Source organism: Eleutherodactylus coqui, chromosome 4 (genome assembly GCF_035609145.1).
Source record: "Eleutherodactylus coqui strain aEleCoq1 chromosome 4, aEleCoq1.hap1, whole genome shotgun sequence".
NCBI lineage: Eukaryota > Metazoa > Chordata > Amphibia > Anura > Eleutherodactylidae > Eleutherodactylus > Eleutherodactylus coqui.
Window position 1 is genome coordinate 111,740,929 of NC_089840.1, and position 23,607 is coordinate 111,764,535.

General features: G+C 44.8%; 1 protein-coding gene across 1 annotated transcript in view; it reads left to right on the top strand.

Moving 5' to 3' along the window:
• The window catches only part of NME7 (NME/NM23 family member 7), a 127,548-nt gene that overhangs the window by 4,343 nt on the left and 99,598 nt on the right, over window positions 1-23,607 (top strand). The window lies entirely within an intron of this gene.

Here is a 23,607-nt window from a genome sequence, read left to right on the forward strand (position 1 = left end):
ACCGGCAGGTTTGCAAGTGCTATATCGGTCTGAGGCAATGTATTTTTTTAGATGGCCGGGCATACACTCTCCCAAAGGGAAATACACGCACAGCAATCTAAAAAGAGTCAGATTTTTGGGCGGTGCATGGACTTCACCTGAGGTGCGTGAGAACAGGCGTGCGGGTGAGTATAACAATACGTCCCTCAGTTATGGTGCTCTACGGAGGTTACAAGTAACCTTAATTTATTTATAGCAGCATGAGCAGCTATACAAAAACATGTTTGCCCCTGGATTAAGCCGTTAAAAAATCCAAAATCACAGAGGGCTAAATAAGTTTTAGCAGAGACTACTATCACAGAAAGGAGAACCTAAAATGTAACTTTTATTGGTATTGGATTTAAAAAAATCCATAAATAAATTTAGTTCAATCTACTATCCGAGTACTTATTCAGACGTGCGTATATAGGCTGGGTTTTCACGCCGGCCGATATATGCTGCCCCTCTCTGGGTATTATTGTATCTTATCACCACCGGAGGTGTGGGTGGTGGCAGGCTACACGCTGCTTGACAGGGGGGTGACGCCCTCTGTTCCTGATAGGCTGTAGATTCTGTGGCTCACAGAATGACTGGCCGCTGTCACTATCCCCTGCGGCAGTGTCCCCTGCGGCGGCGGCAACAGCAGCAGCCTACGAATGACTGGGCGCTGTGACTATCCACAGCGGCTGCAGTGTCAAGATCCTCACCACCGCTCCCTTGTAGCAGGCGGTAAGGAGGAAGAGGAGAGGCGTTGGTCCACACATGTCAGTGGTAAAGAGTGGCAGTCGGGGCGATTCTGATGTGTTTGTGGCCCGCACTGTCAGTCACCCCACATCAAGAAGCAATGTGTTCTCGGCTCAAACATTTGCGTGTTTTTTGCCTTGCCAGGAGGGTTAGGGTTAGGGATGTATTGGGGTTAGGCTTATATTATTTTATATTTTACATTAAAGCCTTATCAGCTACACTAATCCCTAACCGTCCTGCCAAGGCAAAAATAACTACACACTGGGCTACAAGGACCTTTTAGAAGTCACCAATCAGGAGCTAGGGGTGTGACAGGGGCGTTCCTGCATCCAAGCCCTGTCAAAACCCTAGCTTCCTGGTGGTGACAAGATAAAATAATACCCCTCTCTGCAGGGGGAGAAGGCGGGCCGGACCGGGAGCAGTGCACTGAGCTCCTGCCCCCTTTTTGCTCCTTGACACTGTTTGCAATGGGAGGGGCGGGATGGGGTGGAACTTAGCTCTGCCCCCATTCCACCCCTCCCATTGTAAACAGTGAAGAGGGGGCGGAAGCTCAGTGCACTGCTCCCGGCCTGCCTCCTCCCCCTGCAGTGAAGGACAGTGTGTATCAGCCGGCCATGAAAAAACCCAAACGACATACGCACGTCTGAATAAAGGCCCATTTACACGAAGCGATGATCGCTCAAAAAAGTGATCGTTTGAGCGATAATTGTTGCGTCTAAATGAGCGCCCATTGTGCACTTTTCATGCACTGCTAGCTGATTGTTAAATTCAGTTCACCTAATCGTCATTCAGCCTTATCAGCAGTTCTCCTCGGGTAGTGTTGATAGCATTGTTTCCCACTGGAGGACAATGGAACTAAAAGCAGATAAGAGCCATTGGTTTATTAACTGCATTCAGCTAAGGCTTCATTTGCACACTTAATTGCTATTAAGTAGCTGATTAGCTACTTAATAGTTTATGCAAAATGATCGCTCAAAGCTGTCACTCAAACGGTCGTTTTAGCAACCTTTGAGTGATCATCGCTCTGTGTAAATGGGCCTTAACCCTTTCCAATCCTATTTATATTCTGGTTTCCTAGGGGGCTTACTCTTTTTCTGCCATTATACAACGGCGCTATCTGCTGGCTAAAGCCAGTACTGCATGAGGTGACACTTTGGATAGGCTCCGACAGTAGAGAGGCTGGCAATATACAGTAAGAGAACCCTGACTGTCGTCTTCCAACATCGGAGCTGTACAGCCTTAAATCATGATGTCTTTAGACGTCAGACAGTGGATTGGAAAGGGTTAAGCCCTGAAAGTAATTCTAGTTCCTAAAACTCCTTCATGACATTTCACTATAAAGATGAAGAACATGGCTCGTAATTAACTGTTGTGAATTATTTACAAGGCTCCGACGCACATGATAGAATTATTTTACCCCTCTTGCTGGCTTATTGCTGAGCTGGAGGTCCTGTCGGTCATCTGCTTCTTCTGCACGTCTCAGGGACGGCTCCATTCTTCCTGCTGACCGCCATCAAACACTATTTCTCTATGGCCTCTGGGGGGATTTTGCTGTAAGCCCCTGAGACTACACAATTCTGACGAGACGATTACAAACAGGGATTTTTTTTTTTTATGCTGAAGTTGTTTTTTTATTTTCAATAAATTGCTTTTTGTTTTTTCCTTGTGCTTTAATGAAGAGAACTTATTTTAATACTAAGTTATACTGTAGGGAGATGTCCTGAGGGGGGCACAGCCTGAAATGGTACAAAGATGGGCATTAATGTGGGTACATACAACCATGATTCAAAGGGTTAAATGGGTTTGAGCCACTAATCTATCACTGCCAACTTAGAGGGTGATGTCCCACATCAGGGGCAACGGAGTCTAGCCTGGTCCAATATGGTTCTGAGCATGAAAACTGGCATCGGAGTAGGCAGACTGCAACTTTTTACTGATTTGAATAAGTAACTGGTGATTTCGAAGGGTTAAATAGGTTTGTGCCACTGCTCTATCATTGCCAACGCATAGTGGGTGATGCCCCATGAAAATAACAGTTACTTATTCAGATCAGTGAAAGGTGGCTTATTGCCTACTTTGATGCCAATTTTCATGCCCAGAACCGCTTTGAGCCAGGCCAGACTCAGTTGTACTTGATGCGGGTCGTCTTCCTCTGTGTTTCGGTACTGTTAGACCAGGGGACGAAACTCATTTAACCCTTTGAAGCCACTACTTATTTAAATCAGCAAAAAGTAGCTGTCTGTCCATTTTAATGCCAGCTTTCATGCCCATAACCATTTGTTCCAGGCTATATTCAAATGTTTTTGATGTGGGGCATCACGATCTTTATACTGCATTATTGTGCATTATTGGGATGTGAGAAGCTGGATGGTCATATCAACGAATTGTCCTCCACCGGGCCGTTCTGACCAGACTGTCAGGAGGTGTTGGGACCAGTGGATGTGTGAGGACACACAAGGCGGCAGGACTCATGACACCCCAACAGACCATCAGTAGAGAGGATCGTCTGATCGCCCAACAAGCATGAGCAGCTCCAACTGTTTTGTTGTCCGCCATCCAGAGACAGGGGGCGCCATCATTACACCCCTGTGTGTGTCGGAACAATTTCCAGGCTCTTGGCTGAGGACATTTGGTCTCGTGGGTGCCCCCATCATGTGTACGGCCTTTGACATCCACACACCGTCGCCTCTGTTTGCAGTGGCGTCCTGAGCGATGAAACTGTACGCTACAGAGTGGAACCAGGTTGTCCTCAGCAATGAATGCAGGTTTAGTTTGAGCACCAATGGCGACTGTGTTCGTGTCTGTAGACCTCGGGGTGAGCGCCTCAATGCCTTTGCTGTAGAGCGACACACTACACCCACTGCTGGTCTGAGGGACCATCACATACCACAGTCGGTCACCCCTAGTAGTGGTACGAGGCACAATGACAGTTCAGAGATATGTTCAGGACATCCTGCAGCCACATGTGTTCCTCTCATGCCGGCCTCCAAGAGGCAGCAGGATAATGCTCGGCCGCACACACAAGGGGGTCACAGGAATGTCCCCACAACAGTGTCACACTTCTGTGGCTGCCCGGTCACCAGATTTATCACAACTAGAATAGGCCATCTGGGACATCAACTTCTGCAGCCTATGAGTTTGCACGATCTAGAAGTTCAGTTACAGCAAATGTGCAGCGATCTGCTGCAGGATACTTGCATGTCTCCATGCCCACCTATATCACATCTTACATCCAAGCTAGAGGCGGTACAACAGGGTAGTAGGGCCTCCATGCCCGTATCCAATCTTGTATCCAAGCTAGAGGCGGTACACCAGGGTACTGGATCCTCCATGCCTAGTCGTATCACATCTTGTATCCAAGCTAGAGGCGATACATCGGGGTACTGGATCCCCCATGCCCAGCCGTATCACATCTTGTATCCAAGCTAGAGGCGGTAAACCAGGGTACTGGATCCTCCATGCCCAGCCGTATCCAATCTTGTATCCAAGTTAGAGGCGGTACACCAGGGTACTGGATCCCCCATGCCCAGCCGTATCACATCTTGTATGCAAGCTAGAGGCGGTACACCAGGGTACTGGATCCTTCATGCCCAGCCATATCCAATCTTGTATCCAAGTTAGAGGCGGTACACCAGGGTACTGGATCCTTCATGCCCAGCCGTATCACATCTTGTATCCAAGCTAGAGGCGGTACACAAGGGTACTGGAGCCTCCCTTCAAGTGTTTAGTTCTCCACAATAAGTTCTCCTTTTGCTCTGATACTGTAATCACTTACTTTATATCAGCATTTCAATCACACAGAGAAAGTCTCATTATTCCAACAACTCCTAGGGGAGGTACTGGTCTTCCTATTATGATGCGTTATTTTGTTATTTCTCCAGCAGTATTACTCAGAGTCCCACCAGGGGGCGCTGTAGCGCCATCTGTATCCTTAGGGACCAGAATACAGCAATGACATTCATGTTAGAGGTGAAAACCTGGGCTGCTTTTCCAGCAGATTTTCCACTTGTAAAGCCGTGCCCTAGCTTCACACATATAATGGCGTCACTCAGCGGAGGTAATGCAGTATAGTAACCGCTATAACATTGCTTTACAAACCCCTTTTTTCGGGGTTGTCCTGCTGCTGTTTCATGAACAAATGTCCTTTAGCTCATAATACCACTCCGCTTTTGGAGATGGAAAGTGGGGCAGGTAAATGCAACATCAGGTTGTTCAGGTGCCACCCACTGTGCCCCCTGCCGCAGCCAACCGCATGGGGCACCTTACCAGGTTCGGCCGCAGTAAAATTTGCCCCTCTTAAATGCCCACGTGCTGCTTTGTGCTAATAGGGGTGCAGTCGACTGTCTCTCATACGTAACGTTCCCTTCCTCCGGGTCACAAACTGCTCTCTGTGACATTTCTGCTCTCCCTTTAAATGATGCAACCCTTATAAACTACATTCTAAATGTAGCCTTAAAGGGGACCTGTCCCTTTGTGTGTGCAGCATGTTCTAGAGCAGGAGGAGCTCAGCACATTCATATATAGTACTGTGGATATATAGGACTTGTTCTCAGGAGCGAATTTGCCCATCGTATTACGCAGTGAATAGAATCCATTGATTTCAATGGGTTTGTTCACATGTGCGTATTTTTTTCATGCGATGTTCAGTCACATGAGAAAAAAAAAGTGCCCTATTTTGGTGTCTATTACACAGCGAAATAAGCCATTATAGTTAATGAGTCAGCGCGAATATACAGGAAATTTGCATATCCACTGCCTATTTGAATAGCAAATCAATAAGTAAATGGGCCCTTCTGTGTACGTAAATACGCTGTGTATTTACACACGCAAAACCCACAGGTATGGCCGAAATACGCAGGTAATTACAGTTTTTAGACGCGTAAATACAAAACCAAAACCTGCATACGCCTGTGTGAACGAGCCCTTACTTATATTTTATGCATTTACAGTACATTTCTCCTCTTTTTGTACTTAGGAGTCCAATGGGCGGTCCTTAGTGATGGACAGTTATCTCTATATCCATAGTGATACAGGGAAAGGTGTCGATCACCAAGCAGAAAGAGGAGAAATGTACTGTAAATGCATAAAATACTATTTATTGTCAGTGTGTTTGTTGCCGCTGCTCACTTGGTTGTGATCGGGCGCCACTGTCTGTCGCATGTTGCACACTGCTCCCCTGCTTACTCCGTAGGGCTCACAAGTGCTCCCACCCCGTTTCTTAAAGGGCCAGTACACACTTCTTAATTCTGTCTCCCACCAATCACCAGCTATCATCTCCTTTATCAGGCGTCCTTCCCCATGGAGAATTCCTTAGCCATTGTGACAAAACCCCAGTAATTGTGTGTAATCCTGGTTCTGACTCTTGCTTATTTATTGACCATTCTGATGTCTTTTCCCCCTGATCTCGGCGCGGTATTCTGGACTCTGCTATTGATTGTTGCCTGTTCTGACCGTTGGCTTGGACCTCATTAACACATCTGTGCTACCAGCCCTGACCATCTCTTGTTTCTTCACTGCGCCCCTGTTGAGACCTACAGGTACTGCGCCTTGGCTCAATGCATGGTCGGCAGTCACATATCCGGGACTGTCTGTGTGTGTGTACTGGCTCGGGGACCCCGCAGCAAGGCCGGTATCCCTGTTGGAGGGGTTACACGTAAAAAACGGGTTTCCCCAGGTGCTGTCACCTCAAAGAGCCCAACCGGTGTCTGACATGCAAATAGTCTCATGGTGAACTTTGCTCAGCAGCTTCTGCTCTCCAACCCGGTGGCTGCAGATCGGACACCATATTCAGGCTTCCTCAAAAATATCTGTAGCAACTTATTTCTTATATGGGAGCGAAGATCTCCGGGGACTTTCCATTAAGCGGATATGTAGTAAGAGTCATGCAGTCACCGGGGAGAGGTTGCGTCTTGTTCTTTGATTTCTACATGCTTCTCATGTAGAAGATGATTGCCGCAGGTTCTTCTTCGGAGCCTCTGACTTTCATTGATTGCTCGTTTCCGTCACTTTTTTATGTCGTTCTCAGACACTAAAAAGCCGCTGGCTCAGAAGAAGCTTCAGAAGACTGTCTCCTCTTCAAGTGGAAGAATAAACCTAAAATCGAAACAGCCCTTTTACATAGAAATTATTTGGGTGTAATGCACATCATGAATAGTAGACCATGTCGAAGAGCGTTTTTTTGCAAACATAATCAGTGTACTACACTAGCCACTTTATAAAGACCCATTTAGACCCAACGATTCTCCCTCAAAATTCGCTCAAAGCCATCTTTTGAGCGAAGATCGTTGGGTCTAAATGCATGGACATCGTGCAGTTTTCGTGCACGAGTCGGTCTTTGCTCAATTCTAGTTTTCTTGAATTGAGCTATGAACTCCTATTAGTGGTGCAGGCTGTTATCACAGTCGGCAGCGCTGATAAGATTCTTTCAGCTTGCGTCCCGCTGGTAGTTCACAGTGAGACACGCGCTTTACAGTTGTTTGCTTATGCAAAACAGCTGTATTGTTTGACGATAGTGGCAGTGTCCTGCTCCGCCTACATAGCTCTTAAGTAGCTACTTAGCTACTATAGACTATGCAAAGATGATCGCTCAAAACTGTCACTCAAACTGTCGTTGATCAGTCTGATCAACAGGTGGTGCACGGTTAAGCAAATTTCAGATGAATGCAATGCTGATGCTTCAACTAACGAGTCCCAGCACTCGGCGTTCCTTAGCAAGGATGGGCTACAGGAGCAGGCAGCCAGTTCAAATGTTTTTGCTGTCCAATGGAAAGAGGAAGGCTAGACTGCAGAGGGCGAAAGAGTGCAAAAATTAGATCACAGAGCAGTGGAAAAACTTCCCCTTCTCAGGTGAACCCAGACTTCTGTTGTACCTCGCTGATGGCGGTCAGAATTTTGCACAAGCAACATAAATTGATGAACCCTTCCTGTCATTCCTGCAGAAGTATTTCAACAACTAATGGGATTTATGCCACGCCGAATTGCTGCGGTTCTGAAGGCCAAAGCAGATCCAACGTGCTATTAGATGGTTGTCTCCTTAACAAACTGGCCATTCAATGTGTAGCTAAAGGAACTGTGAAAGTGGTATTCCCATCTAGAGTATTCATGGCATAGTCATACTCTTGAGACCAAACTGGAGAATGGGGGTCCGCTCAACCCTCGTTTTTAGTTTCAAATTGGCCATTTTTACCCTTTACTTCGATGGAGCTTGCTCACTTCTTTATGTAACTTCCATAGACTTCAGTGGAAAGAGTCACATGACCATGTCTCTGTTATCTTTGATTACAGAAGCGGTGATGCACTCTTAAAAAAATGAGGGTCGCAGAGCTGATACTTCACCTGTAAGACATTCATGTGGATGTCTAGGATGGACATACCACTTTATGGGTACATGCCCTATAAGGTGCCTCTTGGTAGTGCCATGTAACCGTGACATTGTGTCTAAGAACCTCCAGCATATGACATGTTCCTCCCTTACCTTTGGCTGCAAAATGGGTTCCAATTTTATACCACTTGCATAAATCTAGAGCACAAAGGGCACCGACTAGCAAGATATCATGTCATTGTGTGAACTGTCAGTCCTAAAAGTTCCTGGAGCTTCTAGTAAATGATTTATAAGACTGGTTACTTCACCTTCACACATTCTGAGAGGTCGGCCTTTCCTTTCACTAGGGTGCACACTTGTCACACATTCTCCGAAATGTGCGAGGACTGAGAAATGATACTAAACTCCTTTCTCGCTAATCTCAAACAGGCCGGCTCCCTCACAAGACCTGATTGGATCCCAGGGAGGTGTAAAAGAAGATCATTCACAAAGCAATCATTTGGAATTGTTTCAATTTTTTATTCTCTAACCTTTCCCCTTTTGATAAAAAAGGAAGGTTATTTTGTACATATTCTTGTCCATAAACTTGAGCGATATCTGTAAGGATCTTTAAAAGGTACTTAATTATTGATGATCTCTCATCAGGATTGATCATCAGTATCAGATTGGTGGGGATTCTGCACCTGAGAACCCCAGTGATCAGCAGAGGCTGGGTGCTCAGATGAGCAAGGTAGCCTCTTCACCAGGCACACTGCTGTTCATTTCGTAGTGGCGGTGTCTGGTATTGCAGCTCAGTCCCTTTCACTTGAGTGGGATTGTGCTGCACATTGGCCACATGACAAATGAACGTGACATCACTGGCCAGAGAAGAGGCAGAGCGCCATGGCCTATTCAAACAGCTGTATCATGTCAGGCAGGACATACCTTCCAATCTGATATTGATGACCTATCCTGAGGATGGGAAAGGGCATCAATATTTTAGCCCTGGAAAACCCATTTAACGCTATAAATGCTTAAAAAATATAATATTTTATGCTATGTTTTAGTTAAACGACAAATATCTGCTGCGTAATTGTGCTTACGGAGCGAATTTTAATGTTGCGGAAAAGTGGCATAGGAGTGTATTTTTCCTGCACGTTTTTCAAAGCAGAATTCAACATAGAAGTAATATAAAAGCCAAAACCCCAAGTGTTTCTGCGGGTGTTGGGTGCATTGTAGGCTTTCGTGCGGATCCGCATGTTCTTCTATTGACGCAGTTTGAGTAAAGTAAACGAATGGAAATCTAAATCGCAAACAAATCCGCACCGAAAAACACAGTATTAGCTGAGAAAAACTCCATTTAATCCGCAACGAACAGCAACAATTACACGGGTGGGGAGGGGGGCCGGCGGAGGCAGCGGAAGTCTCTGCTCCGACCCTGTGAAGTGGCCGGCGCTTGTAAGTGCAAGTGCAGCTCTCAATGAAATGAATGCGAGCCATTGGTGTACTTGTTTTTTTCAGGGACTTCGTAATTCTAGACAAAGGAATCTAGTAAAAAAAAAACTGTAATCCACGTGGTATCTAATTTTTTTTAACATGAGATCTTATGAATGACGTATGTCATTGTGTCTATACAGCCGTGCGGTGAAACAAAGTTTACATGTACCCTAATGGTGTTCAGTCAGGGCTGCAGTGCGGATCTTACTGTGAAAAGTTTACTTATTAAGAGTCAGGTGAGGAACTGAAGGATACATAAAAGCTGGGAAAACTTTAATACAAGGTGAAGGACATTGCAGCTGAAGTTTCTGGACCTGACCTTGTAGTCTTGCACTACTAGTTTTGAAATGCCCGGGTGGGTACAAAGTCCTCAGCGCTGCCTTCATGCAGTTCTGCAGCTACTATCCTAATACAATGGCACTTGTCCAGACTGTACAGCATTCATTGCTTTATACATCCTTAAAGGGGTTGTCCCGCGAAAGCAAGTGGGGGTATACACTTCTGTATGGCCATATTAATGCACTTTGTAATGTACATTGTGCATTAATTATGAGCCATACAGAAGTTATTCACTTACCTGTTCCGTTGCTGGCGTCCCCGTCTCCATGGTGCCGTCTAATTTTCAGCGTCTAATCGCCCGATTAGACGCGCTTGCGCAGTCCGGTCTTCTCCCTTCTGAATGGGGCCGCTCGTGCCAGAGAGCTGCTCCTCGTAGCTCCGCCCCATCACGTGTGCCGATTCCAGCCAATCAGGAGGCTGGAATCGGCAATGGACCGCACAGAAGACCTGCGGTCCACCGAGGGTGAAGATCCCGGCGGCCATGTTCGCAAGGTAAGTAAGAAGTCACTGGAGCGCGGGGATTCGGGTAAGTACTATCTGTTTGTTTTTTTTTAAACCCCTGCATCGGGTTTGTCTCGCGGCGAACGGGGGGGCTATTGAAAAAAAAAAAAACCTGTTTTGGCGCGGGACAACCCCTTTAAAGGGTTTGTTTGAGGTATAGAAAATGTAAGAATTAATTTGGCAAAACTGTCTAACAGTAAAACGTCCTTGTTGCTCAACCAATCATAGCACAGCTTCATTTCTCATGCATGATCTGCGAGGAAGCATCCCAGAAGCCATTGCATCAGTAGTCGGGATACACTGCAACGTCTATGGTTGGAACTTGACTACAGGCTCCATGTGTGATGGGTGATAAAGAGGGCCACATTTTTGATGTTGTGCAAAAAAACTTTTGAGTTTTCTTCTATTCATATCAAATTTATGTATCTGAGTGTCATTAAATGTGAATTATGAGGGCTTCAAATTGGGAAGGTCATTTGTAATAACCCAGTATTAAAGTGAAACTTATCATTTTTTTAACGTATAGTAATAGACAACTGTAAGCATTTTTGCAATATGTTTTGTTAGCTTATTCTGTACATTTTCCCTTTAAAACCCCTCTTCTACTATGCAGCTAGGTGAAGATGTTGCTAGGCAAATCCGTGTTCACCTAGCAGCATAGCAGAAGAGGGCGCTCTAGCTGTGCCTGCACTCTTCTGTTTAGTGCAGGTACAGCTGTTCTCATATAACACCATATTAATAAATATTTGTTTTATAGTCTATACATTTTAACCCCACTTTGTCCTCCGGCTCTGTCTGCCAACACTACTGTTATTCATTTTGGGGGCTCTGTCCCCGGCACTGTAAAGGAGAAGCCATTCTGTGACATACACCCGATTCACTAAGACAAAGACAGTGCATTGGGGCTAACAGACACTGTGAATGGGAGAAGCCATCTGCAGCAGAGAACTGCTTCTCCTTCACAGCGCCGGGGACAGAGCCGCCTAGACTGACAAAGAGAAGTAACACCAGTGCAGCGGGACACAGGATGACAAAGTAGGGTTAAAAGTTAATAAATATAAAACCAACATTTATTAATACAGTATTATATAGAACAGCTGTGCCTGCACTAGAGAGAACACTGCAGGCACAGCTGGGGCATCCTCTTCTACTACGCTGTTAGGTGAATATGGATTTCCCTTCCTTGCAACAGCTTCACTTAGCTGCATAGCAGAAGAGGAGTTTTGAAAAATTGTGCAGAATAGCCTAACAGAAATATTACAAAAATGCTTAGAATCACCTGCTCTGTCCTTAAAAAAAAAAAAAAATGTTAATGACAGCTACACTTTAAATTCATGAAAATACAAGAGAAACAAGATTTTCATAGAATGGTTTTATCTCTACTTGTAAAAGATACAGATCAGGAAATCTTAGGTTACGCCCTGAACCGCGAGCTGCGTTTATACTGGGTCACACCATTCAGTCTAACTACTGGGAATGTCCAGATATCTCAGTCGTCTTACACATCCACCACTTTTATGTTGGCGTGTGCTTTCACTGAATCTGGGTCTCCAGTTTCGGTATGACTAGATCTCAGGATAACCATACAAGTGCATCACTGCCCGTTATAGAAAGTGATTTGCATGCATTTGATTAGACTGATGGAGCTTATGCTTTGCTCATATACTGCACTTTTAATAGGCTAGTCTCTGCTGTACATCCCTATGGATGACATTCAAACTGCATGAAGTAAAGGGAGCTCTGCACCCTAGGAAGTGTAGAGCTGGTTTATTGGTTCACATCCCTACTCTTGCCCTGTCTAAAGAGAATATATCACCCATATTTTTGGTTCTAATTAAAACCAGATAGTAAAACCTAGTCTTCTCATGTAACAGTGATCTTCTTGCTGCCTCTATATCTCATCTACTGACGCTGCCCATTGTGAGGACCCTGCAGAACAGCGCCATACATGCTTGGCGGAGACTGTGCTTGTCTCCTGCCAGGCCTGTATTCTAAGGCTGTGGGTTGGGAGGGTATCCTCTCTCCTTGAGGCCGGGCTCACACTGGCGGACCAGATTCCACATGTGGCAGGCTTGCAGCGGATTCCGGCTATAGGTTCAGCCAGCGACCCTGGCAGATGACCACATGGCTCGCTGCCGGTCATGCACAGTAGAGTTTTTTGTTTTTTTTGAAGGTTCGTATTTCCCACGTCCTTGCAAAGCCATGGCATTGTTAATCGCATATGGGCTGTGGGTCTGACTGCCTCCAATGAAGGCCCCCCGCGTGGCATCAGCGCCAAAATAGAGCATGCTTCTATTTTTCTTTTTCCTTCACTCGCGGAATACGCAATTCGTATTTCCGAGTGTAGAGGGAAAAGTGATTTTACATGCTTTTCAATGCCCGTGTTTTGCCGTGGATCCCAATTACGGATTCTGCAATTGGAAACCGTCCGTGTAAGCTCGGCCTAAAGAGAGCACCTAGAAGGTGTGTCAGGAGAAACCTAGGAGGTGATTGAGAAGTCTTATAAGGCCATGCACACTGGGAAATATGCAAATAAGGAGGATGGGAAAATACCTCTACATCGCCACCTATTGGTAGGCAGCATTTCTGCAAGTCAATGCTTGACTTTTTATAGACGTCTTTGTAACAATTCCCAGACATTGCTACAAAGACTTCTATAAAGAGTCTAACATTGACTTGCAGGAATGCTGCCTTCCAGAAGGTGGCACTGCAGAGGTGTTGGTCCATTTGCCTTATTTTCAGGCTGCGGGTGGTATGGGACTTCAGGATAATCCTTTTACTTGTCACTTTAGTGCATAAAACTTTGCCGAGTTCATTGACCTGTGTAACGTAAGACCAAGGCCGGTGGCTTTGTTACTTTGCTAGCACAGAGCTCCATATTATGGATCCTCTTTTCTTCAGGTGTGTTTTTACTGGTGACTGTTTATTCTTTCAGTACATTCCCATATCTTGTCTTATTGATGTTAGCTCTTCGACCGTTTCCGTTGGGATTGGCCATGATCTTCATGCCCTCTACCTGACCGGGGCAGGCAATCCCCTCTCGCAGGACTCATGGATCTTGAGATTCAGTTATCCCCATCATTAAATCTCGCTAAGCTGTCTTGAACCTTCAGCCAACTTTCGCTAACACTGGTTCGTGCCAGCACCTCATACACGTTAACACTTTAGACCACCTTGGTCTACTTCCCAAACTTCTATGAAGTCGCGGTTTCACCATCATGCTCAGTCATTGCTGCCATTCACTTGTGTTTGGAGTTTGAAAGGCAAAATAAAATGTTGCGTTCCAGCATTTCAGATGCCGTAAAAAGTCTGCCGTATCGCGCTCGGCTTCAGAATGAAATTCTAGCATTCAATTTGCATGTTTCTTTAACATAGATCTACTTATTTCCTGCATAATCCTATTCATGTGACATGGTAATCCCACATAATTACTAATAATGCATTGCAGCGCCTGAGAACACGTTTGAACTTCTCGCAAGTCTGCTTTGCATTTCTTCTCCGTTTCTGTTGGTATGTAATTGTTCTCCAGGAGGCTCTTGTGCAGAGTTAATGTTCTCCTATATCGCCCCTGCTACAAGGATGATGACAACGAATTATGGTTCAGAACTTTTAGGCATTCGTTAAATAGGGTGCCGTTAAAAATGTCCTTTTTCGACATTCCCAGGTTCCCCTGAGTTTATGTTCAGTTTTTATCTACTTCAGCACATAGTTTGCAGAGGGAGGGAGTTGATGATCAAATGTAAGGGGCCAAGTTATATATGTAGTGACTTTCTGAATCGGGACTTTCCATTGTTGCCCCTTCACCTTAACGCCCCTTTTACACTGAACCATTTTTGTTTGAATAATCGTGGAATTGAGCGAGATACCATTTTTCAGTGTAAAAATGGCCAGTGATTGGCTGATGAACGAGGATTAGGTTGCTTATCCATTTATTTTAAGCAGGCATGAAAATCGTTTGCCAGTCGTTTCTTTGACAAAAGCGATCGTTCAGTCAATCGTAGACCATTTCAGTCATTATTAGACTCCCTTGACGGACCAATGGTAGACTGACGAGCTAAACGCGAAAACTACAAAAAAATGCATCTGCCTGTGTAAACGGATGGCAGTTAAAAGCAAATGACTTGGCCATCGTTCGCTCGTTCCAACAATTAATTGCTCTGCGTAAAAGGACAACTTATGCCAGAGCTAAATGAAAACTATAGTGTTGAAAAGTTAAAGAAAACCTGTCACTGGGGTCATGTTGCCCATAGGTCAGGAAGCATGAATGCAGTGACAGGTTCCCTCTAAAGTTAACCCTTTCCAATCCAGTTTGTATCCTGGTTTTCCTAGGAGGCTTACTCTTTTTCTGCTGTTATACAACGGCGCTATATGCTGGCTAAAGCCAGTACTGCATGAGGTGATACGGTGGATAGGCTCCAACAGCAGAGAGGCTGGCAATATATAGTAAGAGAACCCTGATAGGTGCCTTCCAACATCAGAGCTGTACAGCCTTAAATCATAATGTCTTCAGAGGTGGATTGAAAAGGGTTAAAGAAATGCATTGAGTTGTAAGCAGTATTGTAATTGCAGCAGTCACTCAGCAGTTTAAAAAAAAAAAAAGACCAGTAGCTCTATAAAAATGCACCTTGTAGCCTTAGACTAAGGTCGCTTTCACACGGGCGACAACATCGTGCAACAGTGCTACAAATCGCGTGAATGCGAAAAAACCTATACTTTCCTATGTGGAATATTGCTACGATGTGCGCTGTTTTGTAGCCTATGTTTCCCTACAGAGCCTTCCTTTGTGTTGCATCGCATCACACGAAAACACTTTTTTTATGCGCTTTGATGCAGTTTTTTTTTAGGAAGACCTACTGTAAAAGTCCTAAAATAACCCCTAGCTGCATTAAAAAGAAAAAAACAATTCATCACCTAACACCTTTCTACCAAACTGCACAGTTGCTCCTCCCACAGCGGTGACATCACTGCAGGTCCTTCAGCCCACCAGATCTCTGTCGTGCCAGTAGGTCAGTGTCTTCAGTCAGGACCACTGAGATATTAACGGCTTAGTTGTATTCTCATATTGTTATTTTTTTCCTCCCCTTCTGTGTTGTTCTTCTGTCGGTCAGGCTCTGTGTTTTATATATGTTGTGGGACCTGCAATGACGTCACCAGGGGCGGAGCATGAGAAGTGCATACACACACACACACAAACATACATACTCACGGTTAAGTGGTCCTTAGTAGAGATGAGCGAACTTACTCGTTTCGAGTAATTACTCGATCGAGCATCGCGATTTTCGAGTACTTCCGTACTCGGGTAAAAAGATTCGGGGGGCGCCGGGTGGCGGAGGGAGGCGTGGCAGAGCCCTCTCTCTCTCCCTCTCCCCCCCCACTCCCCGCTGCAACCCCCCACTCACCCACGGCGCCCCCCGAATCTTTTAGCCTGAGTACGGAAGTACTCGAAAATCGCGGCGGTCGGGCGAAAAAGGGGTGTGGCCGAGTAGGTTCGCTCATCTCTAGTCCTTAGTAGTTTGATTGTGTTTGGTTTTTTTAATGCAGCCAGGGCTTCTTTTCAGGGTAGGGCTTATATTTCAAGCCCGCCCCGCCCCCCCCCCCCACGATATCGCACAGTACAGAGATGCGATATTGCTGCGATTTTCTCACGGCGATATCGCTATTGACTATATGAAAGAGGCCTAAAGGTTACAAGAAAAGCATACACAAATACCCAATTGGCCATAATATCTGTATAATAATATCAGACACAGTGCCTTAACATTTTTGACCAAAGAAGGGAACTTGCTAAAGTTTGCTGATCATGCACCAGTCTTGACAGAGTGGTGGAGAAAGATGCAACAAATTTATTAGGAGGTGTACACTTAAAGGGGTTGTCTGAGTGGTTTTTTTGTTTTTTTTTTACATAAAACATAGCTCCTCTTGCCATAAAACAAGAAACAGTCATATGGTCACCTGCTTCCTGCTGTGTCCTGCGCCGCCACTACATCCTTGTTCCTGTTTTTTGTTTGCAGGCTGCAGTCCCGCCTGTTTAGGGAAAGTCGTAGGCTGCAGTCCCGCCTGTTTAGGGAACGTCACAGGCTGCGGCAGCCAACGATCGAGCTCAGTAAGCTCTGGTGGGTGGGTGTTAAAGGCAGTAGACGTAATGGGTGCTGTAAGACCAAACATCTTTCAGACAAGTGCATGGAAATGGTTCAGGCAGACAGAGGAGCCTGCAACGATGGTGCCACTTGTCTCTGGATGGCGGACAACGTAACATGCATCCACTGGTCCCAACATCTCCTAACAGTCTGGTCAGAACAGCCAAGGTGGCAGCAATTTGCCTAGACGACCATCTAACTTCTCACATCCCAATAATGCGCCCCTCTCAGACTCTGGTAACAGGGTGACATCTCTTCTCTGCGTCGTAGAGTCATCTAGTGGTCAACAAGCTCTACACAAGAGGAAGAAGAGCTCACTACACACAAGGAGCCTCCGAGAGCCTTTTATAGGCCAAGGGGGGGAACCACTATTAGGGCCTCAGGTGACGACTGTTCATCTAATCAAGTCACCGCTCTAATCATTTGCATATCTAACTGAGATGGAACTGCATGCTGAGTTTTGCGCAAAATAACAACTTCTTCTAAGGGTGGGGGGATTTTATTTCTTTTCGGCAATGAGTGTATAATGCACCCAAATTCTCATATGCATTAATAACATCTGTATTTTTTCATTTCTTCCAACACTTTTTTTTTCTTGTTGTTGAGGATTTCTGAATACAACCAACTCCACGAGGAGGTGATCGCCCAACAGCAGGCTTCAGTTGTTAAATAGAACATCTTGATCTGTTGTATCAGTCTACAAGTTTTGGTATCTTGGACCTTAAGCAGTTCAGATCCAGTGTTGCCTGAGTGTCAGACGCCGTGATTCCTACTTGCACACACTGGGTGTGTTTTATTGGGTGAGACTGTTTCCAAGTAGGTCAGGTCATGAAGGCACACGTGACTGGTTTGAGCTATTTGCCAAACATAAAGGAGGGAATGTAAATGTAAGATACATTGTTATTGACCTATGTGAAGTTCAGCTAAATGTATGCAGCATTAACAGAAAGTTGAAGCACTTTCACTTGGGTCTGTCACATGACCTTCATATTTTATGACCATTTGCGCTCACAGTCTTCAGTGGTTCACAGCTGACATTCACAACACAATCACATCGGCTGTGGAAGTGGCAGTGTGTAGTCCGATTCTGACCTCTAACTACCAGAAATGGGCAAATCTCAGCTAACGTGGACTTGTGCCGTGAAGGGGTTGTGCCAACTTGCACATCTTCTGCAAGAGTGTGGAACACCTAGTTCTGGGCTTTAAAAGGAACCTGTCGCCAGTTTCATGCTGCTCGAACAACGGGCAGCACACAAACCCGGGACAGCATGCACATTGCGCCTGTGTATGTTTGGTTCTGAAATGCTGCATCATTTAAGAATAAACATACTTTGACTGCGAGTCACAGGGCCGGCAGCGCCAGCCTCTCCCTGCCCCAATCATCTAGAATGACAGCTCTCTCTTTATACATAAGCAGGGAGAGGAGCTGTCAGTTTTGATGCTGCGGGGGTGGGGGGTAGAGCTGGCGCGGCCTTCTAAATCAAATATCAAGGTATATTTATTCTGAAATGCCACAACGTTTTAGAATTAAACATACATGGGCGCAATGTGCATAGCAGTCTCCGGTTCAGGCACGGCAGTATGAAACAGGTGACAGGTTTACTTGAAACATATGAAATAAATATACAGGGCACGTGTAAAGCTTAGGCAGTCGAGTGTACAAGCACTTTGTCTCATTTTTGAAGCGTACAAAGCTCTCGGTAAAGAGACTGCAGTGATGCTGTTGCCTCTATTGATCCACAGGTTTCTCCCGGCATGGGGGGATTGCTGGATCTTGACCATTGGGGTTGCTGATCCGGGTCTTGGAGTCGGGTAGGAACTTTTAAATGTTGATCCAGGGATTATTCTGACTGTAGAGTTGAGCGAACATACTCTGCCGAGCTTGATGCTCGTTTGAGTATTAGCGTACTTAATGGTGCTCGTTACTCAAACGAGCATCAAGTCGTGTTCGACCCCGCCCCAGTTTTTGGCTCCTCCCAGCTGTGACGTGCCTGTTTTGGCCCCTCCCTGGCGCGTCGCAGCGCGTGTCAATGGCAAATTTTTTGCCTGGCAGGTGAGGGGGAGAAGAGAAAAAGAGAGAGAGAGAGAAAAATAGAGAGAGAGAGAAAAAAAAACCTCGGCACCCGGCGTCCCACATAGAAAAATGCTCGAGTCTCCCATTGAAGTCTATGGGGTTCGTTACTCGAATAGAGCTCTCGAATTTTACGAAAAGCTCGACTCGAATAACGCGGACCCGAACATTTGGGTGCTCGCTCCTCTCTAGCTGACTGCTATTATGGAGTCGAGTAGGAATTTTTATTCCTAAATGGGGTAAATTGGCTTCTGCCTCATTGAGTTTTTTTTTTGCCTTTCTCTGGATCAACAAGGGGTGGAAACAAGCTGAACTGGATGGAAATTGTTCAGCCGTGCATACTATGTTACTGTATGATGTGCCCTTACAGTTGGACAATAGCAGTTCATTGCCAGACATGAGACCTGAGAATGAAGATGCCCGGGGTCCGTTCTCAGTATTCGGGTGGTGCTGCATGCATCAGTTGGATGCAAATATAAAAGAGCTGAGCACGCTCATTCAGCTATTCCCGCATCTCTCATTGGCTTTTAAGTAGATTTAATGCAGATTCGTGGCACGGATAATAGGGTTCCCAGAAGTCTGGCCTCTACATATTTGACTTGAATGCCATAGCTAGCCAGTATATGAATCAATTTTGTGGGAAAACCCTTTTAAGGGTACTTTCACATGGGATGTAAATTGAACAAAATTTGTGAATTTGCTGTGTATGTTACACTGGAACCTTGTCTTGGACTTTCTTGCAGATTCAGCTCAGCTTTCACCCTTGTCGTTGAATGACGTGAGGACCAGGGTGAAAATCTTCAGCATAAAGTAACCCTTTCTAATCCACTGTCTGACGTCTGAAGATATTATGATTATAAGGCTGTACAGCTCCGATGTTGGAAGACGTCTGTTGTGGTTCTCTTACTGTATATTGCCAGCCTCTCTGCTGTCGGAGCCTATCCAACGTGTCACCTCATGCAGTACTGGCTTTAGCCAGCAGATAGCGCCGTTGTATAACGGCAGAAAAAGAGTAAGTCTCCTAGGAAATCCAGGATACAAATTGGATTGGAAAGGGTTAACATGCTGTGGATTTAAAACCCGCAACGCTGCTCAGTTTCCATATGGATTTAGCACAGTTTTTTTTCGCAGCGAGTTGATTAGATTTAGCAAATTTTGCGTCTGCACGTCTTATTCATACAGATTTACTACTGAGAACTGTTGCTATGAACCAGCTGATCAACAAAAGCTGAGAGACGTAGAAGGACTTTGTAACCTGTTGCTGCTGTTGCCCGTAGGCGTTTGTGTTTCGCAGCGCACATCGTGCCATCTTCAGACTTAATACTTTAGAATAATATCGTTAAGACTTTCACATCATTTTCCAAACCTGCCCAATCTTGTTTAGCAACACGTCGTTGCCAAGATATTGTTTGTATTCCACTTTACTTGTTTGTTTTTCATTTCAAGCGAATTCGGTACAGAGATGGGCGAAAGGAGCAAGTTTATCCAGATCCAGGAAGCCAACTCGGCAGACACAAAGGCCCACATTATTCAGCAGTTCATGGCAGTCTTGGCACACTGCACTGAAAAAGTTACAAATCACGAAGTGCGCCAAATGTGTGCGAGAAGTAGTGATTTTATATGGACAGTTTGGAAAAGTGGGCTGGGTCAAGACGTTTTAGTGAAATGCTTTTAACTGACAATGGCAGAAAAATACAGGGTTTTGGGGCACAAGTAATTACGTTTCTAAGTGACATTTGACCTCCATCTCGTTTAGCCCAAAGTTTTGCATATTGTTTCTCAATCACAAAGCCTGCACTTAGATATACCTATATATTCTTTGCTCCAGTATGCTAAAAAAGTGATACTGGTTACCAAATACTAGTTAGTATCTCCCACACCTACACTTTCTGATCTCCTATAAGAAATTGGTTTATCAAAGTAGGAACCACCCAAAGAAATTACTAAATGTTTGAACTCAATGGCCCCAAACTGCCTCCTCTGCGGGCGTGCCCCGTTCCGTTTCATATGACTCTTCTGCTACGGTGTAATTATTACTTCCAGCATGAATGTTGGTAGTAATTTGTCCTGATATAAAGGCTTACCCGCCTTTACCATAAATCTCATATTTTCGTAATTCGCTAGAACCGTTGTTTTCTTTCACAAGACGATTTTCCGCTATAATTTAGTTATATACCCTGTTTCCCCGAAAATAAGACAGTGTCTTATATTAATTTTTGCTCCCAAAGATTTTACTTTTGTACACGTATAGCTGCCTGGACACCATTTAAATTGACTTTTTTTATTTACTGTAACTGAGGCTTATAATTTTGGAGTAGGGCTTATAGTTCAAGCATTCTCAAAATCCTGAAAAATCATTCAGCATCCTCAAAAATCCTGAAAAATAATGCTAGGGCTTATTTCAGGGGTAGGTCTTATTTTCAAGAAAACAGGGCACATTCAAAATTACTCAGCTTGTCCTCTTGTCATAGAATGATTACATCAGCTTCTTCTATAGAGACTGTGCTTAAAATAATGTCGGCATTTAGTTGTTCGGAAATGTGGGCTTTATCAGATATTTAGTTATGCCGTTGTCAACACAACAAGGTATACATCTTCAAATTATACTGCTGTTATTCCAACTTTTCAATAAAGTTTTATTGCATAATAAAAAATAACTGCTGATGGCGCTATGTCGGTCCGGGGAGCAGTTCTACAGCATGCCAGTATGTATGATCTTAGTATCGCCAATTTGGAGAAAAGCTATCTGTAATCCCTCATGGTGCTGGAAGTGCCATGAGGGCCAGACTAGGCGCTCACTAGAGGCTGCCGTGTGACGGGGCGCGATGTACTGTGAGGGGAGGGGGAGCGCTGAAGCTGCTACAATTAGCTGCTGATTTCTGGGCAAAATCCATACTGATGCTCCAGATTTTATTGCGCTTTTTTAAAATGCGGACATACTGCGGAATCTGCCAAGGAACTCTCGGCTGCAGAATTTCCGCTAAGTGTTAGCATAACCTAAGGGAGGCCCTGTTTACTGGACATTGTACTGCAGATGGCCGCCTGTATTCTCATTGTGGTCTTGCCGTTATTGATCTAGGCTTCTGACGGTAGCTAAAAGCAACACTACACACCAAAAACGCACAAAATGAAAAATAGATTCTTGCATTTCTTCCCTTAACCTCTTCCTTTCTTTTCATCTTATTTTGTCTCCTATTATTATTATACCTGAGTAATATATATATAAAGAAGTCTCTTTCCATATCGTCCTGGGGCTGCACAATATCGAAAGGTTAGTCTAGTATTATTCCCTACTATGACGGAAGAACAGACACGATGAATTAAGTAATTAAACCAAATTAAATCATAAAAACCCTTGGAGACAATAACGAAGCATGGGATCTTCTGTTCCTAGTAGGAAGAAGCATGGATTCTGTGCTAGCGTACAGAGAGAAAGAAGCGAAGGAAAATGGACCAGAGGATCACACCAGGGTCTGCCCGTCCCAAAACCTCAAGAAAAATAAGTTACCCAAAGGGCAACAGTAAGCCGTTGCTTGTGTGCCTGAAGGAAAGCAGAACCTTTATTACATACATGTAAAAACCACCTTTAGAAAAATGTACTACATAAAAATATAATAGCCCCCCCCCCTCCCGGCTATAAACTATAACTCTGTATCGATGCTCAGTGTATATTTAGGCTGAAATGTAATTATTGGCGCAACAGAAACATTATATATATGAAGAGTCTCGCCTGCAGACTAAGGTAGGGTTCACACGGGTGGATTTGCCGCAGATTTACCATGCGGACCCTCTGCATGGAAAATCCGCTCCATTTGCAGTAGCAGCAAAGTGAATGAGATTTTGAAAATCATGTCCACGAGCTGCGGAAAAAACCCGCACAAAACCCGTGTGGGAATTGACCTGCGGTGCGAAATTCAATTCTACAGCATAACAATTTTATTGCCGTATCCGCTATGGAATTGTTTGGAGACGGGCTTTCCGTGGCTGCAGAGGAATGGCCACTGTGGACATTCCATTGGAAATCAGCCCCGTTTGGACCCAAGCCTGAGGAGTCCTACCAAATAATAACACTATACTTGCATAAGATTTTGATCTAAAACTGTAAACTATGAGCCCCTGACATGTTTTGCCAGATCCTGGTGTCATCCGCCTGACCCTCCTTCACTTTCAGTCCCTGCTCAAGAACCAGAAAGTCCAGACAGACAATGTAGTGTCAGTTTATTACATCAACTAGCAGAGGGAACCAGGTTGCCACCAAGTCTCAAGAGAATGTTCTCTAATAATGGAATGGATCATTAGAGGATTCCATATCTGGGGTTTTTCCAATGGAATAGCAGACTAGTTCAGGAGGAATTTTCTGAACCCATCAATTCTGGATCTCAGAGTTGGACACCATGGCAAGTAGGGAGAACATGAAAAGAGCAGATTTTGCACCTTTTTTAAGGAGAAATATCTGTATGGCCTTTCCATCTCCTAGAGGAATGTTAGAATTTGTGGTTCCTCCCTTTCCAATAATCATGAGCGTCCCGAACAAGATTCTGGAAGATCAAGCCTCTGCAGTAGTGGTTTTCCCATTCCAGTCCTGCCGAGCCTGGTTTCCTTTTGTACTGACACTTTTGAGAGGGGTTTTCTGGAAAATTCCACCTCATCCAAACCTGCTGAACCAGAGAGGCCTGTTTCATCCAACTGACAGCTTTTGATATAATTGGAAGAATCTGAGAGACTAGAGCCTTTCAGATGAAGTGGTGGAAATCCTAATCTCTAGAAGACCATCTACCATCACAACCATATTACTGAAAGGTTATCTGCTTGGAGTTCCTAGTGTTCAATTAACGTCTCCCAGATGTTGTCAAGTTTTTGCAGGTTTTAGCTAGGACCTACAATTTAGCACCCTCAAGATTCACTTTAATGCAATCAGCTCTTTGTTTGAGGGTAGATTTTCCAATCATCCACTAGTAAGAAGAGCCATTAAACATTATTCCCATCTCAGTGTTTCATGG